The sequence below is a fragment of the Hyperolius riggenbachi genome, chromosome 5 (genome assembly GCF_040937935.1).
Source record: "Hyperolius riggenbachi isolate aHypRig1 chromosome 5, aHypRig1.pri, whole genome shotgun sequence".
Classification (NCBI taxonomy): domain Eukaryota; kingdom Metazoa; phylum Chordata; class Amphibia; order Anura; family Hyperoliidae; genus Hyperolius; species Hyperolius riggenbachi.
The window spans coordinates 161,608,775-161,635,044 of record NC_090650.1 but is presented as its reverse complement, the minus strand read 5'-3'; the positions used below and the strand labels follow the sequence as shown (position 1 = coordinate 161,635,044).

The 26,270-nt window shown below is 41.9% G+C and overlaps 1 protein-coding gene across 5 annotated transcripts in view; it reads left to right on the top strand.

The window, feature by feature from the left end:
• AMPH (amphiphysin) overlaps positions 1-26,270 on the top strand; it is a 1,183,179-nt gene that overhangs the window by 455,355 nt on the left and 701,554 nt on the right. The window lies entirely within an intron of this gene.

Here is a 26,270-nt window from a genome sequence, read left to right as displayed (position 1 = left end):
GACATACGTCCATCGAGTTCAACCAGTATAAAGTACAACACCAGCCTGCTCCCTCACATATCCCTGTTGATCCAGAGGAAGGCGAAAAAACCCTTAAAAGGCATGGTCCAATTAGCCCCTAAAGGGAAAAATTCCTTCCCGACTCCAGATGGCAATCAGATAAAATCCCTGGATCAACATCATTAGGCATTACCTAGTAATTGTAGCCATGGATGTCTTTCAACGCAAGGAAAGCATCTAAGCCCCCTTTAAATGCAGGTATAGAGTTTGCCATAACGACTTCCTGTGGCAATGCATTCCACATCTTAATCACTCTAACTGTAAAGAACCCTTTCCTAAATAAATGGCTAAAACGTTTTTCCTCCATGCGCAGATCATGTCCTCTAGTCCTTTGAGAAGGCCTAGGGACAAAAAGCTCATCCGCCAAGCTATTATATTGCCCTCTGATGTATTTATACATGTTAATTAGATCCCCTCTAAGGCGTCTTTTCTCTAGACTAAATAAACCCAGTTTATCTAACCTTTCTTGATAAGTGAGACCTTCCATCCCACGTATCAATTTTGTAGCTCGTCTCTGCACCTGCTCTAAAACTGCAATATCTTTTTTGTAATGTGGTGCCCAGAACTGAATTCCATATTCCAGATGTGGCCTTACTAGAGAGTTAAACAGGGGCAATATTATGCTAGCATCTCGAGTTTTTATTTCCCTTTTAATGCATCCCAAAATTTTGTTAGCTTTAGCTACAGCTGCTTGGCATTGAGTACGATTATTTAACTTGTTGTCGATGAGTACTCCTAAGTCCTTCTCCAAGTTTGATGTCCCCAACTGTATCCCATTTATTTTGTATGGTGCTAGACCATTAGTACGTCCAAAATGCATGACCTTACATTTGTCAACATTGAATTTCATCTGCCATGTATGTGCCCATATAGCCATCCTATCCAGATCCTGTTGCAATATGACACTATCTTCCTGAGAGTTGATGATTCTGCACAATTTTGTATCATCTGCAAAAATAGCAGCATTGCTCACTACTGCATCTACTAGGTCATTAATAAATAAATTGAAGAGCACTGGACCCAGAACAGACCCCTGTGGGACCCCACTGCTAACAGTCTCCCATTTTGAGTACGATCCATTGACCACAACTCTTTGTTTTCTGTCCATTAGCCAGTTCCCTATCCAAGCACACAGACTCTTCCCCAGTCCTTGCATCCTCAACTTTTTGCACCAGACTTTTGTGGGGAACAGTGTCGAAGGCCTTTGCAAAGTCCAAGTATATCACATCTACAGCATTCCCAATATCCATATTAGCATTCACTACCTCATAAAAGCTGAGCATGTTAGTCAAACAGGACCTGTCTTTAGTAAACCCATGTTGATGCTGAGAAATAAGATTATTTTCTACTATGAAGTCATGTATAGTATCTCTTAGTAACCCCTCAAATAGTTTGCATACAACTGATGTTAAGCTTACAGGTCTATAATTTCCTGGATCAGATTTTTTGCCCTTCTGAAATAATGGGAAAACGTGGGCTGTACGCCAATCCACTGGGACTCTGCCAGTTGCAAGAGAGTCACAAAAGATAAGATAAAGGGGTTTATCTATAACTGAACTTAATTCCCTTAGGACCCGAGGATGCATGCCATCCGGGCCAGGTGCCTTGTCTAGTTTTAATTTATTTAGTCTTGCCTTCACTTCTTCCTGCGTTAAGTATTTAATATTACAGTTAGAAGATTGAGACTCTTCCGCCTCTGTAGTTTGCAACAGTGCTGTTTCTTTTGTGAAGACAGAAGCAAAGAAAGCATTTAATAACTCTGCCTTACCTTTGTCATCCACCATTGAGTTCCCACCCTCATCCTTTAGGAGTCCTATACAGTAAACCTTTCTTTTTTTAGAGTTAATGTACTTGTAAAACTTTTTTGGGTTAGATTTGATATCCTTAGCGATTTGTTTTTCAGCTTCAATCTTTGCCTGCCTAATTTCTTTTTTTTACAATTTTTATTGCACTCCTTATAATTGCTTAGTGCAGCCTCGGTCCCCTCCTGTTTTAAGACCTTATAGGCATTCTTTTTCCTCTTCATTTTATCTTTAACCTTTCTATTCATCCATAGAGGCCTTTTTTTTATTCCTAGACATGTTGTTTCCATATGGGATATACATACTACAGTATTGATTGAGTATAAGTTTAAAAGCTTGCCATTTCCCTTCAGTGTCTTCCCCTTGTAGTACATTATCCCAGTTCACCAAACTTAGTGCCTGCCTAATTTGATTGAACTTTGCTTTTCTAAAATTCATAGTTTTAGTGGTCCCGCTGCCCCGTGGCCTATCAGTCACCAGATCAAACGTTATCATGTTGTGATCACTATTTCCCAAATGTTCTTGAACCTGCACATTTGATACATTATCTGGTCTATTAGAAATGATCAGATCCAGTAACGCATTCCCCCTAGTTGATTCAGTTACCATTTGAGTCAAGTAATTGTCCTGTAGTGCTGCCAGAAATCTGCTGCTTTTACCAGAATGGGTAGCCTCAATACTCCAGTCAATGTCTGGAAAGTTGAAGTCGCCCATAATTATGACCTCATTTTTACTTGCAGCTTTTTCAATCTGCTGTAGTAATCGCAGTTCTGCAGCTTCATTAATAAGAGGTGGCCTGTAGCATACCCCAATAAGCAATTGGCAACTTTTATTTCCACCATGAATATTTACCCAAACGGACTCCACATCTTCGCAATCTTCCTCCATCTCATCGTTGAGGACAGCTGTAAGAGAATTCTTAACAAAGAGACAAACCCCTCCACCTTTTTTCCCTGTTCTATCCCTCCTAAACACATTGTATCCTTTTAAATTAGCTATCCAGTCATGGCTTTCATCCATCCATGTCTCGGTTATTCCCACAATGTCATAGCCTTTGTCATTCAGAATGAACTCTAGTTCGTCTATTTTATTTGCAAGGCTCCGAGGATTGGTTACCATGCACTTTATATTTTTACCACCACATTTACCAATTTTGTTTACATGAAATGGGCTACTTGAATTTTTACCAACCTCCTTAATCTTTACACTGTCCCCACCCCCCTCTCCACCCTCCATAATGATAGGTTCCCACTGTCTTTTTACCTCATCTTGTCTACGTATTGAGACTTTATCCTCCCGCCAAGGGTCCCCAAAAGGTGACAACAAGCTTCCTGGGACTTCTGTTAGCTACCTTCCTCCTGTGACTCCTCTTCTTCAGACTCCTTTCTCTCTTGCATTGCTGCGGGTACAGCAGGTGGCGACAAGGCTCCTTGATGTTGATCACAACACTTCCTCTTTCTGATCAAGCTGACCAGGCCTATGGTCAGCTGTGCAAAACAGCATTGTCGCCGCTTATTGGCTGACTGAAGGCGCCAATAAGCGAGGGGAGGAGATCGCGCTGTTCGGCCGAGTACCATGAGGTGCTTGGATGAGTTCAAGCAGAACCAGAACACCCCGATATTCGGGGAATAACGAACAGTGGCGAACACTGTTCGATCCACACTAATGATGTGTTACTTGTTTATACACATCTATCCCCCACGAAGGAGGCTTGGAGGCTATTGATTTTTATCTTATGACCCAGACAGATTTTGATACCCAACAGAGGTGTTTTCTATTGACATTATTAGAGATTGTACTTAAAAACAGCGATGAGCTCGAATGTGGCCCCATCCTATGCTAATTTGTTTACTGGCTTATTTGAGGAAGCTTTTGTTTATTCAAATTTGTTATTCTGCAAATACGCCAAGTTATGGCATCAATTTATTGATATGTTTGTGTGTGGGTGGAGCCACGTTCGAGCCTTGAGGAGTTTATTGACCAACTGCATAGATCTTGGCCTGAAATAGTATTGATGATACAGAGTGATTTGCGTAGAGAAAGTTTTTTGGACAGGCTAGTGACAAAAGTTAATGGTAGATTAGAGACGGACTTGCACATTAAACCTACTGAAGGAATTCTATATTACATTTTTAGAGTTTTCATGCTATACATGTAAAAGAAAACATCACGATGGGCCAATTTAAGAGAGCAAAAAAGATTGGGACTAATCCTGAACTTCAAGTAACAGACCAGCTACAAGAAGGAGGTTTGACAAGAGTAGAAGGGGACGTACCAAAGATATTAACAAAAGGATCCCCGTGTCACCACATATAATGTGTTTTCAGATAGTGTAACAGGTACAGAAATGGAGGTTGCCTAAAAGGAATCCAACAGACACTGATCCACATGAATTGGTTCAAAATGGATTTATTTCAACCCAAATGGGTTAGAAGAATAAAAAAAAATAAACAAACAAAATAAATCTACAATATCATACAACAACTCTCAATGACACTCTTCTTAGCTATCTTCTTCTCGGTTACAGTCGATCTTAAGTACCGCTGTGAAGGTAAAGAGGTTAATTCACAGTAATAATACACTACATTCTTCTGCCTGTGAACTAAAATGGGGTTAACAACATCTTTCTCCAAAACATTAATATTTTAGTACACCCTTCTATTCCTGAATCCAGTAAATACATTTTTTTTATAAACTCTGTTGTAAGCTTATAACAGCCTTGCCATAGAACTGAGCATACTGAGCAGCCCACTGAATCCATCCCTATCAGTTCTCTGTCCTACTACTTCCTTTTGTATCATCGGTTCCAAGAACAGGTACAATAATTCTAATGCTAGGTATATATAACAGCTTGGACTCTATTCGGTATACTTAAGTGTTGCAGGCCTGGTACAGGTGAGTTTTGTGGGGCAAAACAAACAGAATGCACTAAATAAAGAAAACAACCAAACAAAAAAAATACAGTTTCCTCGTTAACTCTCCTCAGAATGGTGTCCAGACAGTATTAACCTTTGGTAGGGTTAGCAACTTTCAATTAATTATGACACTTTCTGCTTCTTGGTATTATACACTTCCTTGTTGCAGATGCACTCATTGATTTCTCTTATTTTCTCACAAATACTGTATACATCCATTTCAATAGATACAGGAAGGTAGATCTTTGGTCACCAACTCTCCTTCTGTCTTGCATAGATTCTGGTCAAACTAGGATAGTTAGAATTCATGCAAATGGATTATAACCTTAAAGGAATACTTAAGTCATCTAAAAAAAATGACTTTTACTCACCCGGGGCTCTCCTCAGCCCCCTGCAGCTGAACAGTGCCCTCGCCGTGTCCCTCGGATGCGCCTGGACTCACCGGCGGTCACTTCCGGTTTGGCCGTGACCGCCTGACAGGCTGGAAACGCGGCTGATTAGCCGCGTTCCCGGTCGCAATAGCGCCCTCTATAATGCTATTGCGGCCGGGGACGCGGATAATCAGCCGCGTTCCCAGCCTGTCGGCCGGTGACGGCCAACCCGGAAGTGCCCGCCCGCGAGTCCAGGTGCATCGGAGGGACACGGCGAGGGCACCGTTCAGCTGCAGGGGGCTGAGGAGAGCCCCGGGCGAGTAGAAGTCTTTTTTTTTTTATGACTTAAGTATTCCTTTAATACAGCCAGCAGCTAGTTCTAGAGGGGAAAAGTCTCCATCAGGGTAGCAACATTCACTTAAGTGGTTCTTGAGAGATCACCATTCATTTAACTGTACTGTATACTCCAGCATTAATTATTCAAGCAGCAACAACAGGGATATCAGCTCTTTATGAGGAGAATCACAGTTACTCTTGTATGAATAAAAATCAAACACTTTTTAAGGCAAAGTTCTCCTTATGAAGCGGGCAGGCAAATCGTTATCACCTCAGCCATAAGGAATGTTTATATGCAGCAAAAGTATTTCACTATCTGTTATCTATTCAAATCTCATTCTCTCCTCTGGCTTCCTCATTTACTCTTTGTATGATTATAACGCTGTCTCTGCCTCTTTCTTCAGATACTGTCTGTTATATTACATCACATCACTCTCACTGATCTATGCCTCTGGCTTTTGTTAGGACATGTCTGCCTTTATACTTTCCTCAGATCTGTCACTGCTGTCCTGTCTGTCACCGCTGATCTCTCTCTCTCTCTCTTTTCTCTCTGCTCTCTCTCATGGCAGAGGTGGATGTAGAAGGTGGATGGCTGCTGTGTGGATGGATTCAGGCTTCTCTTAAGGCCTCTGCACCGCCATATTCTTCCCCCTCATGAGACCCCATCTGCTCCATCCCTCCGCCACTGGCTGACTGCGTGATCACTCTGAGGAAAACTGGTTATAACCAGTTCTCCAACGGCTCCCCGCTTTTCAGAACCTTTCCCCTCTGTGCACACGCTCTGCCTCGAGTCCTCGTTGCCCGGCAACCAAACAGGTTTATGCATCAAAATATATGCATACATCCCTTATTCATCCGCATGCAGCCATCTGATTTGCCTGCCATCTGCTGGCCACCAAATTTATTACACAGAAAATCCTACCACACTTCACACAGGCTACAATTCCCCCCTTTTTAACTATTGTAGTCCTCTACAATATCACAAGAATTCTAATATCACAGGAATTCCTTCTGCAGATACATATCAGGCGTTTTTCCCTGATGTCATGGTTATGCAGATGCAAACATACGTAGTCCAAATGGATGTTTGAATCATCTCGGACCCGGAACCATCATGTAAATCAGTGTCTGGAAACCCCCTCACGGCTAAAGCGTCACACTCCATCTCTTTCAGATAAGCCTCTTCTAGGTGTTAATTTAGAAGTCGAAGGGTATCCACCCAACACTGTCTCTTTCTATAACGCCAGAACCGTTGATCTCTTTCACAGCTGATCAAAGCATCCGGTGTTTCTTTTCGTATCTCTGTAGTACTGTTTAGACTAGTCCATATACATTCCTTTCCTTCCAAGACCCCTTCAGGTCCTATGAGCTCTTTAGTAAGCGACAAGGTTTTGGTTGAACCATGTTTCTCCCTTTGACGCCTTAGTCGTTGGGGTTTAGGCATTGGGCTCCTGTAATCTTCCCAGTCCTTTCTTTCGGCATTGTTTTTTCTTTGCTCATTGCGCTTCCTTTCATTTTCACATGCTTTAATTTCCTGTGCACTTAAATCTCTTGCGGTTTCTGCCTGAGCAAGGGTCATCAGCTTATGTTGTGTTTTCTCATTTTTCTTCTCTCCAGTAACTCCAGGTTCTATCACATTTCTGATATCACTGGTTCGGAGGAATTGAGCAACAGATGAAAGTGGATCATATCTCAGTCTTAATTCTTCACCCAGTGTAGGTTGAGCAGAATACTTTACTTCTAGTTTCTGGTAACACTGAAACCTTTATAATGGTAATCAACATCTTTCGTATATGGTCTGTATGTTCTCGGACACTGTACATACTTGCTGCCTTGAACTGGAGTACCGCCAGGACCAGTTTCATTAGCGGCCTCTAAACCTTTTCTTTCTTCTACGACATCAAATTGAACCATCTCTCCATTTCTCAGACTGCGAAACTGATTCTTAGAGTCATTCTTCCTTATACCAGTCCAATGTACAAACACATCTCTTTCCTTGTCACCTGGAGATATAAAACCATATCCTTTTTGTCTGATGAACCATTTCACCACACCGGCTATCTTCTTAATGACTCTCTTAATTTCCTTTAAAGGATCCTGGTTTCCATTTTTCTGCAACTTCCTGTGAGTCTTTGCCTTTATACATCTCACCCAGGGTAGTTTATTTTCATCTGGGGTCTGCTGACTGTATCCTGTAGTCCAACCCTCCACTGCAGGATCTTTTAGTTTAAATGTGAATTGTGTTCTGAACTCCTGCGATCAGGACAGTTCCGGGCAAGGTGACCGTCTCTACCACACTTCCAACATACAAATGGTCGTCTTCTCTCGTACTGGACCTCAACAGGAGGACTCCAAGCATCCTTGGACTTACTCTCACCTTTAATTTCTTGTACTTCTCTAAGGAGTTGTTGCACCATCTCCATCAGATTCTCCACTTCACTCAGGCTTACTAGGCTCACTCTTTCTGTCAGAGTCTGAGACTTGCAGATTTATCTGATAAGAATCGGCATGCATTGCCTCCTTTTCTTGCTGATACTTCACTGCTAAGCTTTGTATTTTATGGAAATCCATTCTTCCGTCTTGTTCCAGCTTTAACTTGAGACGTTGTTTCACAAACTTGCTTCTGAGTCCCAACAGGAATTGGCTGATTAACCATGAGTCAGAATCCAAAGTGGAGAGTTCCTCCTCTTCCCTTCCCTAATGACTAGGGTGTTCATTAATTCCTTTAAAGCATTTGCATACTGGGGAATAGTCTACAAGATAGAAGAAAGAACAAAGATGGAGCACCAGTTCTTGCTATTCGGGTATTTATTGCAAACACATAGGCATTACAGGTTACCAGAGAAGTGGGGGTGAAGTAGGCCGGTACTTCACCCCCACTTCTCTGGTAACCTGTAATGCCTATGTGTTTGCAATAAATACCCGAATAGCAAGAACCGGTGCTCCATCTTTGTTCTTTCTGCTATCTTGTGGACTATACCTCTGGACTGTGAGCACGGCCAGCGAAGGGAGCAACCACATTGTGTCAGCTGTCAGCTAGCGTCTGGTGCCAACCGCTTATACTCTCTCTTTCTTGATTACTGGGGAATAGTCTCTTCTTGTCTCTGAATCCGGTCAATTAAACGTTTTCTCAGGACATGTAAGTCTGCCGAGTCTCCATACATTTCCTCCAAAACTTTTACAATGCTCTTCAGGGAAACAGGGTTAGACAAGTCAGACACAACCACAGTCTTCCGAGCATCACCCTCTAGAGCCAAGATGGCTATCTCTCTCTGTATCTCATGGGGGACCTTATAGGCCCTAACAGCCCCGCTGACTCTCTCCACCCAGTCTCTCAGAATCAAGTTACTTCCATCAAACTTGGGTAAGTATGTGGACAACAGGCCCACTGGCGTCATATTGAAAGATGTAGCTCCTGAAGCTGGTTCCTGCCTCTCTCCTGAAGCTCAGTCACCGATGTCTGGGTTAACTCCACCCTCTTGAATAAGCTCCACCTCCATCCTACCGACTACGCCAAATGTAACAGGTACAGAAATGGAGGTTGCCTAAAAGGAATCCACCAGACACTGATCTACATGAATTGGTTCAAAATGGATTTATTTCAACCCAAATGGGTTAGAATAATAATAAAAAAAAACAACGAACAAAATGAATCTACACTACCATACAACAACTCTCAATGACACTCTTCTTAGCTATCTTCTTCTCAGTTACAGTCGATCTTAAGTACCGCTGTGAAGGTAGTGAATGCTAATATGGATATTGGGAATGCTGTAGATGTGATAGACTTGGACTTTGCAAAGGCCTTCGACACTGCTCCCCACAGAAGTCTGGTGCAAAAGTTGAGGATGCAAGGACTGGGGAAGAGTTTGTGTGCATGGATAGGGAACTGGCTAATGGACAGAAAACAAAGAGTTGTGGTCAATGGATCGTACTCAAAATGGGAGACTGTTAGCAGTGGGGTCCCACAGGGGTCTGTACTGGGTCCAGTGCTCTTCAATTTATTTATTAATGACCTAGTAGATGCAGTAGTGAGCAATGTTGCTATTTTTGCAGATGATACAAAATTGTGCAGAATCATCAACTCTCAGGAAGATAGTGTCATATTGCAACAGGATCTGGATAGGATGGCTATATGGGCACATACATGGCAGATGAAATTCAATGTTGACAAATGTAAAGTCATGCATTTTGGTCGTACCAATGGTCTAGCACCATATAAAATAAATGGGATACAGTTGGGGACATCAAACTTGGAGAAGGACTTAGGAGTACTCATCGACAACAAGTTAAATAATCGTACTCAATGCCAAGCCGCTGCAGCTAAAGCGAACAAAATTTTGGGATGCATTAAAAGGAAAATAAAAACTCGAGATGCTAGCATAATATTGCCCCTGTTTAACTCTCTAGTAAGGCCACATCTGGAATATGGAATTCAGTTCTGGGCACCACATTACAAAAAAGATATTGCAGTTTTAGAGCAGGTGCAGAGACGAGCTACAAAATTGATACGTGGGATGGAAGGTCTCGCTTACCAAGAAAGGTTAGATAAACTGGGTTTATTTAGTCTAGAGAAAAGACGCCTTAGAGGAGATCTAATTAACATGTATAAATACATCAGAGGGCAATATAATAGCTTGGCGGATGAGCTTTTTGTCCCTAGGCCTTCTCAAAGGACTAGAGGACATGATCTGCGCATGGAGGAAAAATGTTTTAGCCATTTATTTAGGAAAGGGTTCTTTACAGTTAGAGTGATTAAGATGTGGAATGCATTGCCACAGGAAGTCGTTATGGCAAACTCTATACCTGCATTTAAAGGGGGCTTAGATGCTTTCCTTGCGTTGAAAGACATCCATGGCTACAATTACTACGTTATGCCTAATGATGTTGATCCAGGGATTTTATCTGATTGCCATCTGGAGTTGGGAAGGAATTTTTTCCCTTTTGGGGCTAATTGGACCATGCCTTGTGGGGTTTTTTTCGCCTTCCTCTGGATCAACAGGGATATGTGAGGGAGCAGGCTGGTGTTATACTTTGTACTGGTTGAATTAGATGGACGTATGTCTTTTTTCAACCAAAATAACTATGTAACTATGTAAAGAGGTTAATTCACAGTAATAATACACTACATTCTTCTGCCTGTGAATTAAAATGGAGTTAACAACATCTTTCTCCAAAACATTAATATTTTAGTACACCCTTCTATTCCTGAATCCAGTAAATACATTTTTTTTTTAATAAACTCTGTTGTAAGCTTAGAATAGCCTTGCCATAGAACTGAGCGTACTGAGCAGCCCACTGAGTCCATCCCTATCAGTTCTCTGTCCCTTGTCCAAACTTGGGGCTGTTCTATATAGCTACTTCCTTTTGTATCATCAGTTCCAAGAACAGGTACAATAATTCGAATGCTAGGTATATATAACAGCTTGGACTCTATTCGGTATACTTAAGTGTTGCAGGCCTGGTACATGTGAGTTTTGTAGGGCAAAACAAACAGAATGCACTAAATAAAGAAAACTACCAAACAAAAAAATACGGTTTCCTCAGTAACTCTCCTCAGAATGGTGTCCAGACAGCATTAACCTTTGGTAGGGTTAGCAACTTTCAATTAATTATGACACTTTCTGCTTCTCGCTATTATACACTTCCTTGTTGCAGATGCACTCATTGATTTCTCTTATTTTCTCACAAAAATACATCCATTTCAATAGATACAGGAAGGTAGATCTTTGGTCACCAACTCTCCTTATGTCTTGCACAGATTCTGGTCAAACTATGAAAGTTAGAATTCATGCAAATGGATTAAAACCTTAATACAGAAAGCAGCTAGTTCTAGAGGGGAAAATTCTCCATCAGGGTAGCAACATTCACTTAAAGAGTAACTGTCAGGCTGCAGAAGCTAATTTAAACCTCTATTCTCCTGTGTTAAACAGTTTAGAAGGAAGCCAAAAAGGCAACACTGAAGTTAAAAATCTCTCTTACCTTTGATGTGTGCTTATCAGCAAAGCTGTTAGACCCAAGCAGGACGCAAGCCGCATACCATACTGCAAAGCATTCTGGGGCCCTCCCCTGGCTGCTAATGAGACGTTACAGGATCGAGTTTCAGCAGCTTGTAATCAGTCCAGCGCGTAGCACTGATAAATCTCCGGGCAGAGTACACTGCAGGAGTCTGCTATTGTTCCTAGCCACATGGCTAATTAATATTCACTGCACACTGTGTTATTCAGTACGAGGTTTTCTGTGATCAGGAAGCAGGCAGGACATGACGACACAATTGGCTTCATAGGAGACAGACAAACATGGAACCTGCCATGAGCTGTCAGGAGCATCATTCTCTGCATATACTATATAAAAATTCTGTGAAATCCAAACGTGGACAGTGAAATGCATATGTAATGTAAGTACAGACAATCTTTAGCTACTGATATATGTGTTTATTTTCTCTGAGACCTTATACCTAACAGCTCCTCTTTAAAGAGGAACTCCAGTGAAAATAATGTAGTAAAAAAAGTGCTTCATTTTTTACCATAATTATGTATCAATGATTTAGTCAGTGTTTGCTCATTGTAAAATCTTTCCTCTCCCCGATTTACATTCTGACATTTATTACATGGTGACATTTTTACTGTGGGCAGGTTATGTAGCTGCTCCTAGCTGTTTCGGCTGTTAGAGACAGCTGTAAACAGCTAATTCCTGTCTGTGAACCTTGTTACATTGTAACAAACTGCCAAAAGTAATGCGGTACTCAGTGCTTCTTGTGGGAGGGGTTTCAGCACAAAATCAGTCATACAGCGCCCCCTGATGGTCTGTTTGTGAAAAGCATTATATTTCTCATGTAAAAGGGGGATCAGCTACTGATTGGGATAAAGTTCAATTCTAGGTTGGAGTTTCTCTTTAAAGAGAATCTGTATTGTTAAAATCGCTCAAAAGTAAACATACCAGTGCGTTAGGGGACATCTCCTATTACCCTCTGTCACAATTTCGCCGCTCCTCGCCGCATTAAAAGTGGTTAAAAACAGTTTTAAAAAGTTTGTTTGTAAACAAACAAAATGGCCACCAAAACAGGAAGTAGGTTGATGTACAGTATGTCCACACATAGAAAATACATCCATACACAAGCAGGCTGTATACAGCCTTCCTTTTGAATCTCAAGAGATCATTTGTGTGTTTCTTTCCCCCATGCACTGAAGTTTCAGGCTGCTCTTTTCTTCCTGCAAACAGCTTTGCCCTTGTTTGTAATTCCTCAGTATGTGAAAGCCCAGCCAGCTCAGAGGACGATTTATCCAGCTTGTAAAAGATAAGAGAGAGAAGAGAGAAGCGGCTCTAATCCTAAATAACACACAGGCAGTGTGTATAAAGGGGAGTTCATAGCAGAACCACAACACTGAAGAACTTGGCAGCCTTCCAGACACAGGCCGACAAGTCTGACAGGGGAAAGATACATTGATTTATTACAGAGACTGTGTTAGTAGAAAGTGCTGCAGTTAGCCAGAACACATTAAAATAGCTTTTGGAACTTGTAGGATGATAAAAAACAGGATGCAATTTTTGTTACGGAGTCTCTTTAAGTGGTTCTTGAGAGATCACCATTCATTTAACTGTACTGTATACTCCAGCATTAATTATTCAAGCAACAGCAGGGATATCAGCTCTTTATGAGGAGAATCACAGTTACTCTTGTATAAATAAAAATCAAACACTTTTTAAGGCAAAGTTCTCCTTATGAAGCGGGCAGGCAAATCGTTATCACCTCAGCCATAAGGAATGTTTATATGCAGCAGAAGTATTTCACTATCTGTTATCTATTCAAATCTCATTCTCTCCTCTGGCTTCCTCATTTACTCTTTGAATGCTCTTTCTTCAGATACTGTCTGTTATATTACATCACATCACTCTCACTGATCTATGCCTCTGGCTTTTGTTAAGACATGTCTGCCTTTATACTTTCCTCAGGTCTGTCACTGCTGTCCTGTCTGTCACCGCTGATCTCTCTCTCTCTTTTCTCTCTGCTCCCTCTCATGGCAGAGGTGGATGTAGAAGGTGGATGGCTGCTGTGTGGATGGATTCAGGCTTCTCTTAAGGCCTCTGCACTGCCATATTATTCCCCCTCATGAGACCCCATCTGCTCCGTCCCTCCGCCGCTGGCTGACTGCGTGATCACTCTGAGGAAAACTGGTTATAACCAGTTCTCCAACGGCTCCCAGCTTTCCAGAACCTTTCCCTTCTGTGCACACGCTCTGCCTCGAGTCCCCGTTGCCCGGCAACCAAACAGGTTTATGCATCAAAATATATGCATACATCCCTTATTCATCCGCATGCAGCCATCTGATTTGCCTACCATCTGCTGGCCACCAAATATATTACACAGAAAATCTACCACACTTCACACAGGCTACAGTTGGATCAATGGAATAATTCTGAAACATAGGCATACACTATGCTGAAGAATTTCATCATACTCCTTTAAAGCGGATCCGAGATAAAAAAAACTAACTATAACAAGTAACTTGTCTATATATCTTATCTAAAGTTTAGATAGTTTACACAGCAAATCTAGCTGCAAACAGCTTCAACAGAATATGTTTATTTCTTCCTGTGATACAATGACAGCTGCCATGTTCTGTTTGTAAACATTACACACAGGCAAGCTGATCTGCATCTCCAGCACTCAGCCTGTGAAAACCTAATTCCCCTTCCTCCCCTCTGCCTCTGAAATCTCTGGCTAGTAACACCTCCCCCTCCTCCTGCCCAGACTGAGCTCCTATAAGCCCTTGCTACTGTCTGAAAATGCCAAGGCACTCTGAAAAGCTGTGGGCGAGGCTTGTTTAGTTTATAGGGAATTAGGAGTATTAAAACAAAAACAAAAAAGTATTTGGCTTGAGGAATGCCCTATAAACTATATGAAAGGAACACAATTATGCAATGAGTAAAAGTTTATCTCGGATCCACTTTAATGTCCCTCAGGAGAGCTCCCTCTTTGAGAGATAAAATGGTTAAGAATGATATTGGCCCTAGTGTTTTGGTTGAAAGCACATTAAGCAATGGTACTTACCCCTGCCTCAATTGTCACTTATGTAACAATATCATGAAAGGTGACACCATTGTACATCCCAACACAGGTACGAAATTTAAGATCCAAGGTAGATACAGTTGTGAGTCCAAATATGTAATTTATCTATTAAAATGCCCATGTGGACTAGGTTATGTGGGCCAGACTACACAATGCTTACGTGATAGGATCTCTTCACATAAATCTTGCATATGTACCTCCAACAGATATCAGACAGTATCACATTTTTATAATTTCGGACATCAGGTTTCAGGTGTTGAGGGGGTTCCGATTCCACAAAGAGGTGGCAAAAGACAAAGGAAGTTGTTGAAAAGAGAGCATTTTTGGATTAAGAAGCAGGATACTTTAGAACCAGATGGATTGAATAAAGATTATAATTTATTTTCATGTGTATAATTGGAGGAAGACATAGGTGTTTAGGATTCACTAGCCAGTTTATAATCGTTTGTTTGTTTCCCCTTTTAGGTGGTGGTGGATTTTTTATGTGCCATAATCCTAGGTTGGCTGCTACTTCATTCACTGGTACTGTTTTGAATGCCTTTGTGTTATTACACGTCTTTATAATTAGTAGGCGTCGATTTTTCACGTGTAATGCGACTTGAAGTCTTCATGCAGACATTGTTGGCAATTTACTAACAGGTTGTGGTGTATGCGTTTTTTTTTTTTTTTTTTGCATTTAATGCGACTATAAGTCTTTATGCGGACATTGCTGGCGGTTTGCCGATAGGTTGGCGGTATTTGCATCCATTTGACGACTTTTGCAACTTTAATATTACTTCAAGTCTTTATGCAGACACTGTCGGTAGTCTTTTAATAGGTGGCGATACAGGAGGACTTCTTCCACATTGGTTGTGATTTTTAGTTCCAATGGGGACGTTGTCGGCGCTTCACTGATAGGTCCCTTATATTTGGTGTGTTCTTCCTATTGGTTGATTTGTTATACTTCTATGCCAGCCAATGTTAGGAGTGGACAAAAAGTAGGGATAATAAAAATTGCACCCTGCAAGAAGAAAACACAGAGATAACAGGAGCCCAAATGGTGAAGTATGTCACAGTACCAAAAGTATATAAAGTATGCGGATGGATTATACTCACAAAGGTGGGTTGCAGAAGGGCAACCGACAACTAGAAGCAGGTGAAGATGTATAACCCCGACTCCACTCGGGTGACCAGACGGAACTGGTAATGGTCACACTCTTTATAAAAAGCAAACTTTAAATGACCTAAACTGGTCAAAGAGGGATGGTCACTGGATAAAGGGGAAAGAGGCGCCCAGAGAAGATAAAATGCGTTGAAAACAAATAAAATGAAAAAAAGTGAGATGGCTTACCTCATTGAAGACAAATTCACGTATTAATAGAATTTTATTGCACTGGCAACGCGTGCATACCCACTTCCTCAAGCCAAATAGCAGTGCTTGTAGCCACAAGTAAGGCTCCTCTCTCTTTTTTTTTTTTGTATTCTCCCAACGCTCAAATGCTTTGCATAAGTTTGCATGCACGTGTAGCGGATGTAGATAAGTTCCATTTAAACAAAAGTTATTTTATTACATGAGGTCATGCTAAAATACTGTATGTGCATAATACAAAAGTATAAAATCTAATGCTATAGGATCGCATAAAATATATATAAAAGATTAACCACTTCAGCCTTCAGTCGTTTTCACTTTATGCATCCGAGCAAAGTTCACCTCCCATTCATTAGCCTATAACTTTATCACTACTTATCACAATGAACTGATCTATATCTTGATTTTTCCGCCACCAATTAGGCTTTCTTTGGGTGGTACATTTTGCTACGAGCCACTTTACTGTAAATGCATTTTAACAGGAAGAATAAGAAAAAAATGGAAAAAAATCATTATTTCTCAGTTTTCAGTCATTATAGTCTTAAAATAATACATGCCTCCATAATTAAAACTCACGTATTGTATTTGCCCATTTGTCCCGGTTATTACACCGTTTAAATTATGTCCCTATCACAATGTATGGCGACAATATTTTATTTGGAAATAAAGGTGCATTTTTTCTGTTTTGCATCCATCACTAGTTACAAGTTTAAAATAACAAAAAAATAAAAAACATATTTCATCTTTACATTGATATTTAAAAAGTTTAGACCCTTAGGTAAATATTTATATGGTTTTTTTTTTGTTTTTTTTAATTAAACATTTTATTCGGGTATTTTTGGGAGGGTGGGATGTAAACAGTAATTTTGTCCTGTAAATATGTGTTGATTTTTTTTTTTTTTTTTTTTACATTGATTTGTAGTTTTACTTTTTGGCCACAAGACGGCAGCCATGAGTTTGTTTACATGACGTCACTCTAACATATACGCTTAGAGGGACGCATGGGGACGCAAGAGCCAGAAAATGCGAAGCTTCCGAGAGAAACTGTCGCTTTTTCTGTGTGTGTGTGGGGGGGGGGGGGGGGGAAATTAGTGATCGGGCACCATAGCCCGATTCATTGATTCCTGCCCATTGAAATGTATTGCGGTTCGCATGGTTCGCGCGAACACAAACTTCTGCGGAAGTTCGCGTTCCAGTTTTGGGAACCCAAAATCAGAGGTTCGAGCCATCTCTACCTCTCTTGCCTCTGCCTCGGCCCGGCCTTGAGTGTAGTGTGGAACATAATTGTATGTTTCCTGAGAATAGCTTGTGTGGCATTGCTGATTTACTCAGTGCTTTTGTCTTTACGCAGGGACTTGTCCATATTACCAAATGTATTGTTTACTTGGGCTAGCTACTTCTGTAATTTCATTGGAACTTCATCTTTGTTATGCAGCAGGTACACTGTGGTATATCTGGAGTAATCTGCAACAAAGGTGAGAAACTTCTCTTTCTTTCCTGGAGTTAAGGTCTTCATTGGACCACAGTGAGCTTAATAGATTATGGGCTCGTTTCCACTATCGCGAATCCACATGCGTCTAACGCATGCGGATTCGCACATGTAATGCAAGTGGATGGGCCTGTTTCCACTGTAGCGTTGTTGAGGTGCATTTTTTTCAGCGGCGAAAAAACGCACAAAAGAGCCGCAGAATTTGCCTGCGTGTGGAATGCAGGCGAATCGCACACAATGTATTTAATAGGGAAATCGCATGCGTTTTTTGCCACAAATTCGCATAGGTACCAATGTAAATTCACACAGGCAGTGACATGATTAAAATCGCATATACCCGCACCTATGGGAATTCTCATGCGAATCCGTGGCAAAAAACGCATGGGGAATCGCATCCGCATGCGATTTCATCAGCGGTGGAATCCAGGCAATTCCGCACCGCAATAGTGGAAACGAGCCCTAAATCAATCTGACATCTTGCTCTACTGTTGATCTGTTTTGGAAAAGTATGGTAATTTTTTTCTTTGATGCAGCTGATGCATTTCATTATTTTATCACATTGGCAAATTGTAAACCAATGGAGTTATTCTCAGCAATTCTTTTAATTGCCTCAGTATTTCTATGCCATAAACACCTGTATCAAGCGTGGATGTAGTTTGAATGCTTTTCTTCTCTTGCTGGATTCACCTTTTCACTGCAACTCAATTAATATAAACAGGTCTGTAGAAAGCCCCCTTTAGTAATAACACAACTGTCAACTGGAAGTATTTTACATCTTCACCAATACCTCATAGTCGTCAGGGCTTGTCCTACCATGAAGTGACCTGAATGATGTAAGGCCCGGTTCACATCTGCGTTTTTTTGCGGAGACGGCCGTACGGATCCGGCTATCAGGATCAGGTAAAACATATACCTGATCCTGTACAGGTACAGAGGCCAGACCTGTACGGCACACCGGGCAACATGCCGCGGCACACTAGTGTGCCGCGGCACACTGGTTGGGAAACACTGATCTATGCAGAAGGAGAACTTGCTCTCTGATCTTTCTCTGCCACTGATCTGTGGGCTGCTCAGGTCTGACTATACAAACACGTTCCATCATACCTCTGTATACTAGAAGCTTTTTCATCTTCAATTTCCAGGTCTGATCATTCTGATTTGTCAGACTTGCCATGGAGACATATGCAATTGTAGCTGTTTCTGCTGATTTTCCTTTCTCTCTGTATATCTGTTGCTGTATTTTGCACTTACTTTCTGCAGCTACTTGCAATGGGTTTTGGAACATGCACTGTGCCTCTGACTGCTTTTATTTTGTTATATTGTATTCTTCTCATGACTGTTAGGAAGGCTATAATATTCTAGCTTCTTTGTGCGCAGCATTGTGAAATGCAGAGAAGCCAATATTAATCAGCCCTCATGGCGAATAGCTCTTGGTTAATATACACCAAGAATACTAACAAATTTATTCACAACTTTGTTTTACAGACAGGCTGTATAAGACCATTGTTACTTAATAGCACAGCCACCCTGTGGTTATACCTAGTAATTATTATTGATTTATAAAGCGCCAACATATTCCGTGGCCCTGTACAAAGTAAGAAACAAACATGGGGTACATAATACAGACAATGGTGTACACCAATATACAAGATACATAATTAGTGACAAAATACAAAGAATGATACAAAATACAAATTATAGAATTGGTAATGACAGTGATAAAATTAACATGATGAATAAAATGTATAATGGTTACCAAGACACAAAAGGGGGAGAGAGCCCTGCCCTTGCGAGCTTACAATCTAAAGGGAATGGGGGGCGGGGGGACAGGAGGAGGGGTAGTATGCAGCAAATATATAGAGGCTTTGTGTTTTAGGATACCTAGTAGGAGTGCAATTTAGTAATGCATCTTACCCAATATATATATACAGATAATAGACTTTAGCAATAGACTGTTATTGCTAAATACACATTCCAACAATAACTATTCACCCCCTAAAGTCAGTACTTTGTGGTTTATACATGTAAGTCACTTTAGATAAGTCCCTATGAGTTTGACACTTTAATCTTGGCCAATTCCTCAAGGCAAAACTACTCCAGCTCCTTCATGTTGGTTGGTTTTCACTTGTGAATGGCAATCTTCAAGTCTGACTACAGATTCACTATTGGATTGAGGTCTGGACATTGACTAGGCCATTCCAGCATTATATGTTTCCCCTTAAATTACTCGAGTGTTGCTTTAGCAGTATGCTTTGGGTCATTTTACTGCTGGAAGGTGAGCATCCGTCCCAGTCTCAAATCACTGGCAGACTGACACAGATTTTGCTCAAGAATATCCCTGTATTTAGCAATATCCATCTTTCCCTCAACTCGGACCAGTTTCCCAGCCCCTGTTGCTGAAAACAATCCCAACAGCATGATACTGCCACCACTATGTTTCACTGTGGTGATGGTGTTCTTAGGGTGATGGGATATGTTGGGTTTACATCAGGCATAGCATTTTTCTTGGTGGCTGTAAAGTTCAATTATAGTCTCATCTGACCAGAGCACCTTCCTCCATACATTTGGGTAATCACCAACGTGCGTTTTGGCAAACTCAAAATGCTTAATCCAAAGTAATGACATTTTTCTGACCACTCTTCCATTAAGTCCAGTTCTATGGGGTGTATAGCTGTTTGTGGTCCTTTAGACAGATACTTCAGGCTCTGGTGTGGAACTCTGCAAATCCTGCAGGGTTACCTTTAGTCTATGTGCTGCCTCTAAAATTAATGCCCTGCTTGCCCAGTCTGCGAGCTGGTGGGTGACCCTTTTTTGGCAGATTTGTTGTGGTACCCAATGTTATTTCTTTTGAAGATGATGGATTTAATGGTGCTTCAGGGGATATTCCAAACTTTGGATATTTTTTTTTTATAACCCAACCCTGACTTGTACTTCTCAACACTTCAGTCCCTGCCTTGTTTGGAGAGCTCCTCGGTCTTCATGGTGTGATTTAGTTACATAGTTATTTTAGTTGAAAAAAAAATCATCCATCAAGTCCAACCAGAATAAAAATCAAATAAATAAGTAAACATTAGGTATCTTTCTCTCCTACTCCCTCAAATATCCCATTTGATTCAGTGAAAGGAAAAAATAAAACCTTGCAATGCCTGTTGCTTAGTATCTGCAGCATTTTTGAAAAGGTGTGTTTACACTGATAGATCATGCGACGCTTAGATTGCACACAGGTAGCATTCATTTCACTAATTATGTGTTGTTTGAAGGTGATTGGTTGCACCAGGAACTTTAGAGGCTTTATAACAAAGGGGTGAATACATCTCTGATCAAATTCGATCAAAAAGAGATCTGTTGGGTGCCCATACACCACAGGCTAATTCCAGACCGATTTCAGTGTGAAATCACATGAAAATTGGCCCTTAATGCTGCATCCACCGCCTCTGCCACTGTTCCCCCAAATATTAATGTGCCCACGGCCCCCCCCCCCCCCCCCCACACACACACTGGTGCTTGTGCATTGAAATCTCTCTCCGTGTAACTGCCGCATTCACATCCCACGTTGCTGCCAGGCATAGCACATTGCATGTGTGACGTTACACACACACCCACCAGTGCTATACACGGCAGTCAGGTGGGACACTATTGGAGGAAGCAGAAGGAGTTGGACACTTGCAACAGCTGGACAGCTTAGAGACGTTAATACACTTGCACCGGAAAGGGGGGGGGGGGCATTTAAGAGGACACTGACCCAGGGTTCTATCATGTTCATTGCTCATCCCACTATCACAGGCTGTTGCCACCATGCACCCGATCAATCATGCCGGCCCAAGATTTTCCAGTCTGGTCGATACATTCTATACATTTGTCCCGAAATCAATTGTATCATCATATGCAACATTGATCTTCATCCGATTCAATACAGTTATGGAATCAGATTATCGACTGTGCTGCAAACCTGCAAAATCGCTCGATGTATGTCCACCTTTAACCTTTTCCTGCCACCTATTGATAACCCATTTCTGAAGCTTAATCTTAACCTCCTTCTTTAGGTTAACCTCTTCCTGATGCTAAAAGAGTACCTAAAGTGACATTTGACATGAGATAAATGTGTATGTACAATCCAATTCCTACATTACTTTTTTGTTTTTATATCAATGTAGGAATTAAGAATTCAGGCATATTTATTATTTATTTATTGTATTTATAAAGCGTCAACATATTACGCAGTGCTGGACATTAGTTTAGGTTACATACAATATTTAGGGGTGACATATAGCAATACGACAATACAGGAATACAAGAAAAAACAGATCACGCAGCACAGAATGAATACCAGGCAATGCTTAGTCAGTCATTTGATGGGAGCATGGTGATTAGTCAAGTTGAGTTCACTGAAATGCATAGCATCAGTGCACAGTAATGGAGGTGCATGATCAGGTAGGACACAAAAGGAGGAGGACCCTGCCCGAAGGCTTATAATCTAGAAGGAGAGGTAGGACACGTAAGGTAGGGAACCAGAGTTCAGCTCCGCGTGTAGAGCACTTGTGAGGGGTGGTAGGCCAGAGTGAAAAGGTTAGTTTTGAGGGCCGCCTTGAAGATGTTGAAGGAGGGGGCTGCCCTAATGGGTGGAGGTAGGAAGTTCCATAGAGTTGGAGCAGCTCTTGAGAAGTCCGCTAGGCGTGCATGGGACTGGGTCATGTGGGGGGCAGTCAGGAGAAGTTCATCGGAGGAGCGTAATGTGCGGCTAGGTGTGTACCTCTGAGTAAGATCGGAAATGTAGGTTGGACAGGTTTTGTGGACAGATTTGTAGGTCAGGCACAGTATCTTAAATCTTATTCTGGACTTAAATCTGATTCTGGACTGGATAGCAAGCCAGTGAAGGGATTCACAGAGGGGAGCAGCCGTGGTGGAGCGATGGGAGGAGTGGATAATTCTTGCTGCCGCATTCATGATGGACTGCAGTGGGGCTATTTGGGTCATAGGGAGACCAGACAGAAGGGCATTGCAGTAGTCAAGGTGGGAAATTATGAGGGCATGGATGAGGAGTTTGGTGGTGGCAGAGGTCAAGAAAGGGCGGATCTTGCAGATGTTACCGAGGTGGGAGTTGCAGGACTTTGTGAGGTTTTGGATGTGCGGAGTGAAGAAAAGTGCGAAGTCCAGGGTGACACCCAGACAGCGGGCTTGAGAGGTAGGGCGAATGGTAGTGTGGTTTACAGTGACATGCACATCTGGGAAGTTCAAGGATGGCTGGGTGGGAAGATCATAAATTTCGTTTTGTCTAGATTTAGTTTCAGGAACCTAGCGGACAATAAGGAGGAGATGGCTGATAGGCAGGAGGGGAGACCTTGTCCATGGTAGTGGTGTATATATCAGGGGTGTGGAGGTAGATCTGGGTGTCATCTGCATACAGATGATAGTTAAAACCCATGGAGGAGATAACCTTGCCAATGGAGGATGTGTATAGGGAGAACAAATGTCACTTTCAGTTTAGTCGGGTACCAGTCAGTTCATGTTTGCTTTACCAACTAAAACTCATATTCCCCTATCCTGCACCTCATTTTTTTAACAAATCAATTTTATTGATTTAAAAGGAATAGTACAAACTATACAAACAGAGACAAAAACATATAATGGCTGGTTCATCAGCATATCTGGCTTAAAAGGGTGGGTGTTAACAAAGGTGTCTATGCACCTCCTTTCTAAGGGGGCATTGTAACGATTGGTGTAGCAACACAGACGTCTGGTTATTGGGTGATCTGCAGTATCACCAATAATCCAGACACTATACCTGATTATGTGGTGATCTGCAGAATCACCAATAATGCAAGTATAGCAACAGGAACCGAAGTGTATAGTGCTTGGTGCAACTTGATAACTGATCAGTTTAACTAGACCTCACCAGAGGAGCTGGTGGGCACTGTCAGTTAGAACCTCACCAGTGACAAGGGCTCACTGGTGAGTGGAGTGGTCAGACAGGCTAGGTTCAGCAACAGACAGGCAGGTACAGTACAAATACGGCAGGCAAGAGAATAGAGATAATTCAGGCAGCGTCAGCAACAGAATCAGATGGGCAGAAGTACAGAATCGATAAGCAAGAGCAAGGTCAGAAGTGAGCCAGAGTCATACACAGAATATCAAGTAATAACAATAATATAACAATCCTAGTCTTGTGTGAAATCCCTGGTTTCCTCCCGGATCAAAGCACACCGGATACTGACTAAGGTCTGAATGCTAACACATAGTATTCACGACAGCAGACAGTTTGCAAGTGAGTACCGATGGCTTAAGAAGCAGAGGAGACCCTTCGGCCGCGCCCACTCCCATCAACCAATCAGAAGCGGCGCGAGCCTCCCCTGACGTCAGCCGACCGGCAGGTCAGCTGACGCACCTCCTCCCAGCATAAAGGTCCCGTCTGTGCGCGCGCCCGCGCGATACAGCAACCCTATGAGCTACTGACAATCACGTCCTCGGCGTGCTAGACGCCGGAGGAACGGGTGACACGCCTGACACAGAAACCAAAGCAGCTGCGGAAGCACCCTGACTGCCCACAGCTGCACTGTCAGGGAATATTACAGGCATACACACATTTAATTTCAATTGGCCAATCACTGACCAATTTTAACTCCTCCATGTAGTATGAGGGGCAACAGATTTTGAATACTATGAACAGATTGCGTAGGGAAGCGTTCAACTACATGGAAGTGGTAAAATAGACCAATCATTGGCCAATAAAAGTTAATAATCTTAACATTTGTATAATGCTTTTCTCTTATGGACTCAAAACGCTTCAGAGCTGCAGCCACTAAGGTTGCACCAAAGAGGCCACCATGCAGTGTTAGAGAGTGTCTTTCCTAAGGACTCCTAATTGAATAGGCAATGGCCCTAGCCAGGATTTGAGCCCTGCTCTCCTGTGTTGAAGGAGCCCTTAAAGGGACTCAGAGCTCAGTAAAAGGCAAAAATGTATACTTACCTGGTGCTTCCTCCAGCCCCATCTGCTCCAATCGCTCCCACGCCGGTGTTCCGGTAACAATTCATCCAAGGCCTTATCTTCTTTCAAAAAGGGCCAATGTTTAGCAATAATCTTTTTTACTACATTTATTTGTGAGCAGTATTTCAAATTCAATTTTAATGAATAATCTCCGAAGCTTTTCTTCTGTTTTGTAACCAGCAAATTCTGGCGTTGTATTCGATCCACTTCCTGCTTTGCTTTATCTATAATATCCCTCCAATACCCTTTCTCTTCAATTTTTTTTGTTAACCCTTCCCTTTCCCTTATCCTCCCGTATCCTCCGTACAGTTCCTTTTAAGACGGATAAACTGTCCCTTTGGGATATTATTCAACCAGGATGGCAAATGGCAGCTGGTGGCCCAGATGTACCCATTCACATCCGTTGGATATAGATAGTTTACACAACTTCACCTACACAACTTCACCTTTATTATCAATTTCCGTAATGACAGATAATACTGCTCATATAAAAGATCAATACATGCACACCGGCAGAAGCGCAGATTTTGCGTGAAACGGCCGTAAGGCTATCTGTGCCAAGCACCCACCGCCACCACACCACCTCAGACAATGGTATGTTCATGCATGTTTATGTTGAATGAATATTTTTGATGCCACAATTTGAGGATACACTGTCTTGGATTTTTTACATGTGTTCCACCGCACTCTGGATTAAATAGCAATAGAAGCAGTGCCGATTGTCTTCCTCTCCTCTCCTTTATTGTAAAATTGAATATGTGTAGCAGGCTTTTCCTGTGTATTTTTTTTATATGTGCTTACATTTGCTGCTGGTATAGTCATAAAGCTGAATTGGAAACTATTTGTGCAAGCTTAAAGGACCACTATTGTGAAAAATTCTTACATTTAAAGTACATGTAAACATATTCAAATAAGAAGTATTTTTTTTCCAGAGTAAAATGAGCCATAAGTTACTTTTCTCCTATTTTTCTGTCACTTACAGTAGGTAGTAGAACTCTTATATGTATCAAAATAGCTGGACATAAATAGTTTACACAACTTCACCTTTATTATCAATTTCCGTAATGACAGATAATACTGCTCATATAAAAGATCAATACATGCACACCGGCATACACACTCTTCATGGCCTATTGGGAGGAGCAGAGCCGGGACAAGGTTCTCTAGCACCTAAGGCTGAGACAGCAAAGTGCACCCCTCCATCCCTCCCACCCCAGCCATCACACAATGATTGCTATTAGACTAAGAGGCACCCCAGGGCATCCCACCCACCGCAAACAAACACACACACACACACACACACACACACCTTATTCTCTAGTTATCTGTCTTGCAGTCACTGCCATGTGTCCCCTTTACTCACTTTTTTCTGTTTCAAACATAATATGGGAATGATAGCTGAGGGAATTGTGTGCCCCCTCCTACACTGCGCCCTGAGGCTAAAGCCTCTCTCGCCTCTGCCTCGGCACGGCCCTGGGGAGGAGTCCCATGTATATGGGCGTGGGGGTCCCGGCGCGGACCTGGTCCTCTGGAAAAGGTTCATTGATGACGTCCTATTCGTCTGGAGGGGGACTGAGGACTCACTGCGCACTTTCTTGGGGGAGCTGAATGTTAATGAGTATGACTTGAAATTCACCTCAGAGATCAGTTTTGAACAGGTGAATTTCTTGGACCTGAACATATATGTGGAAAACAATGAGCTTAAAACTTGCACTAACACAAAGCCAACGGATGTGAATGGGTACATCTGGGCCACCAGCTGCCATTTGCCATCCTGGTTAAATAATATCCCAAAGGGACAATTCATCCGTCTTAAAAGGAACTGTACGGAGGATACAGAATATATAAGGGAAAGGGAAGGGTTAACAAAAAAATTTGAAGAGAAAGGGTATGGGAG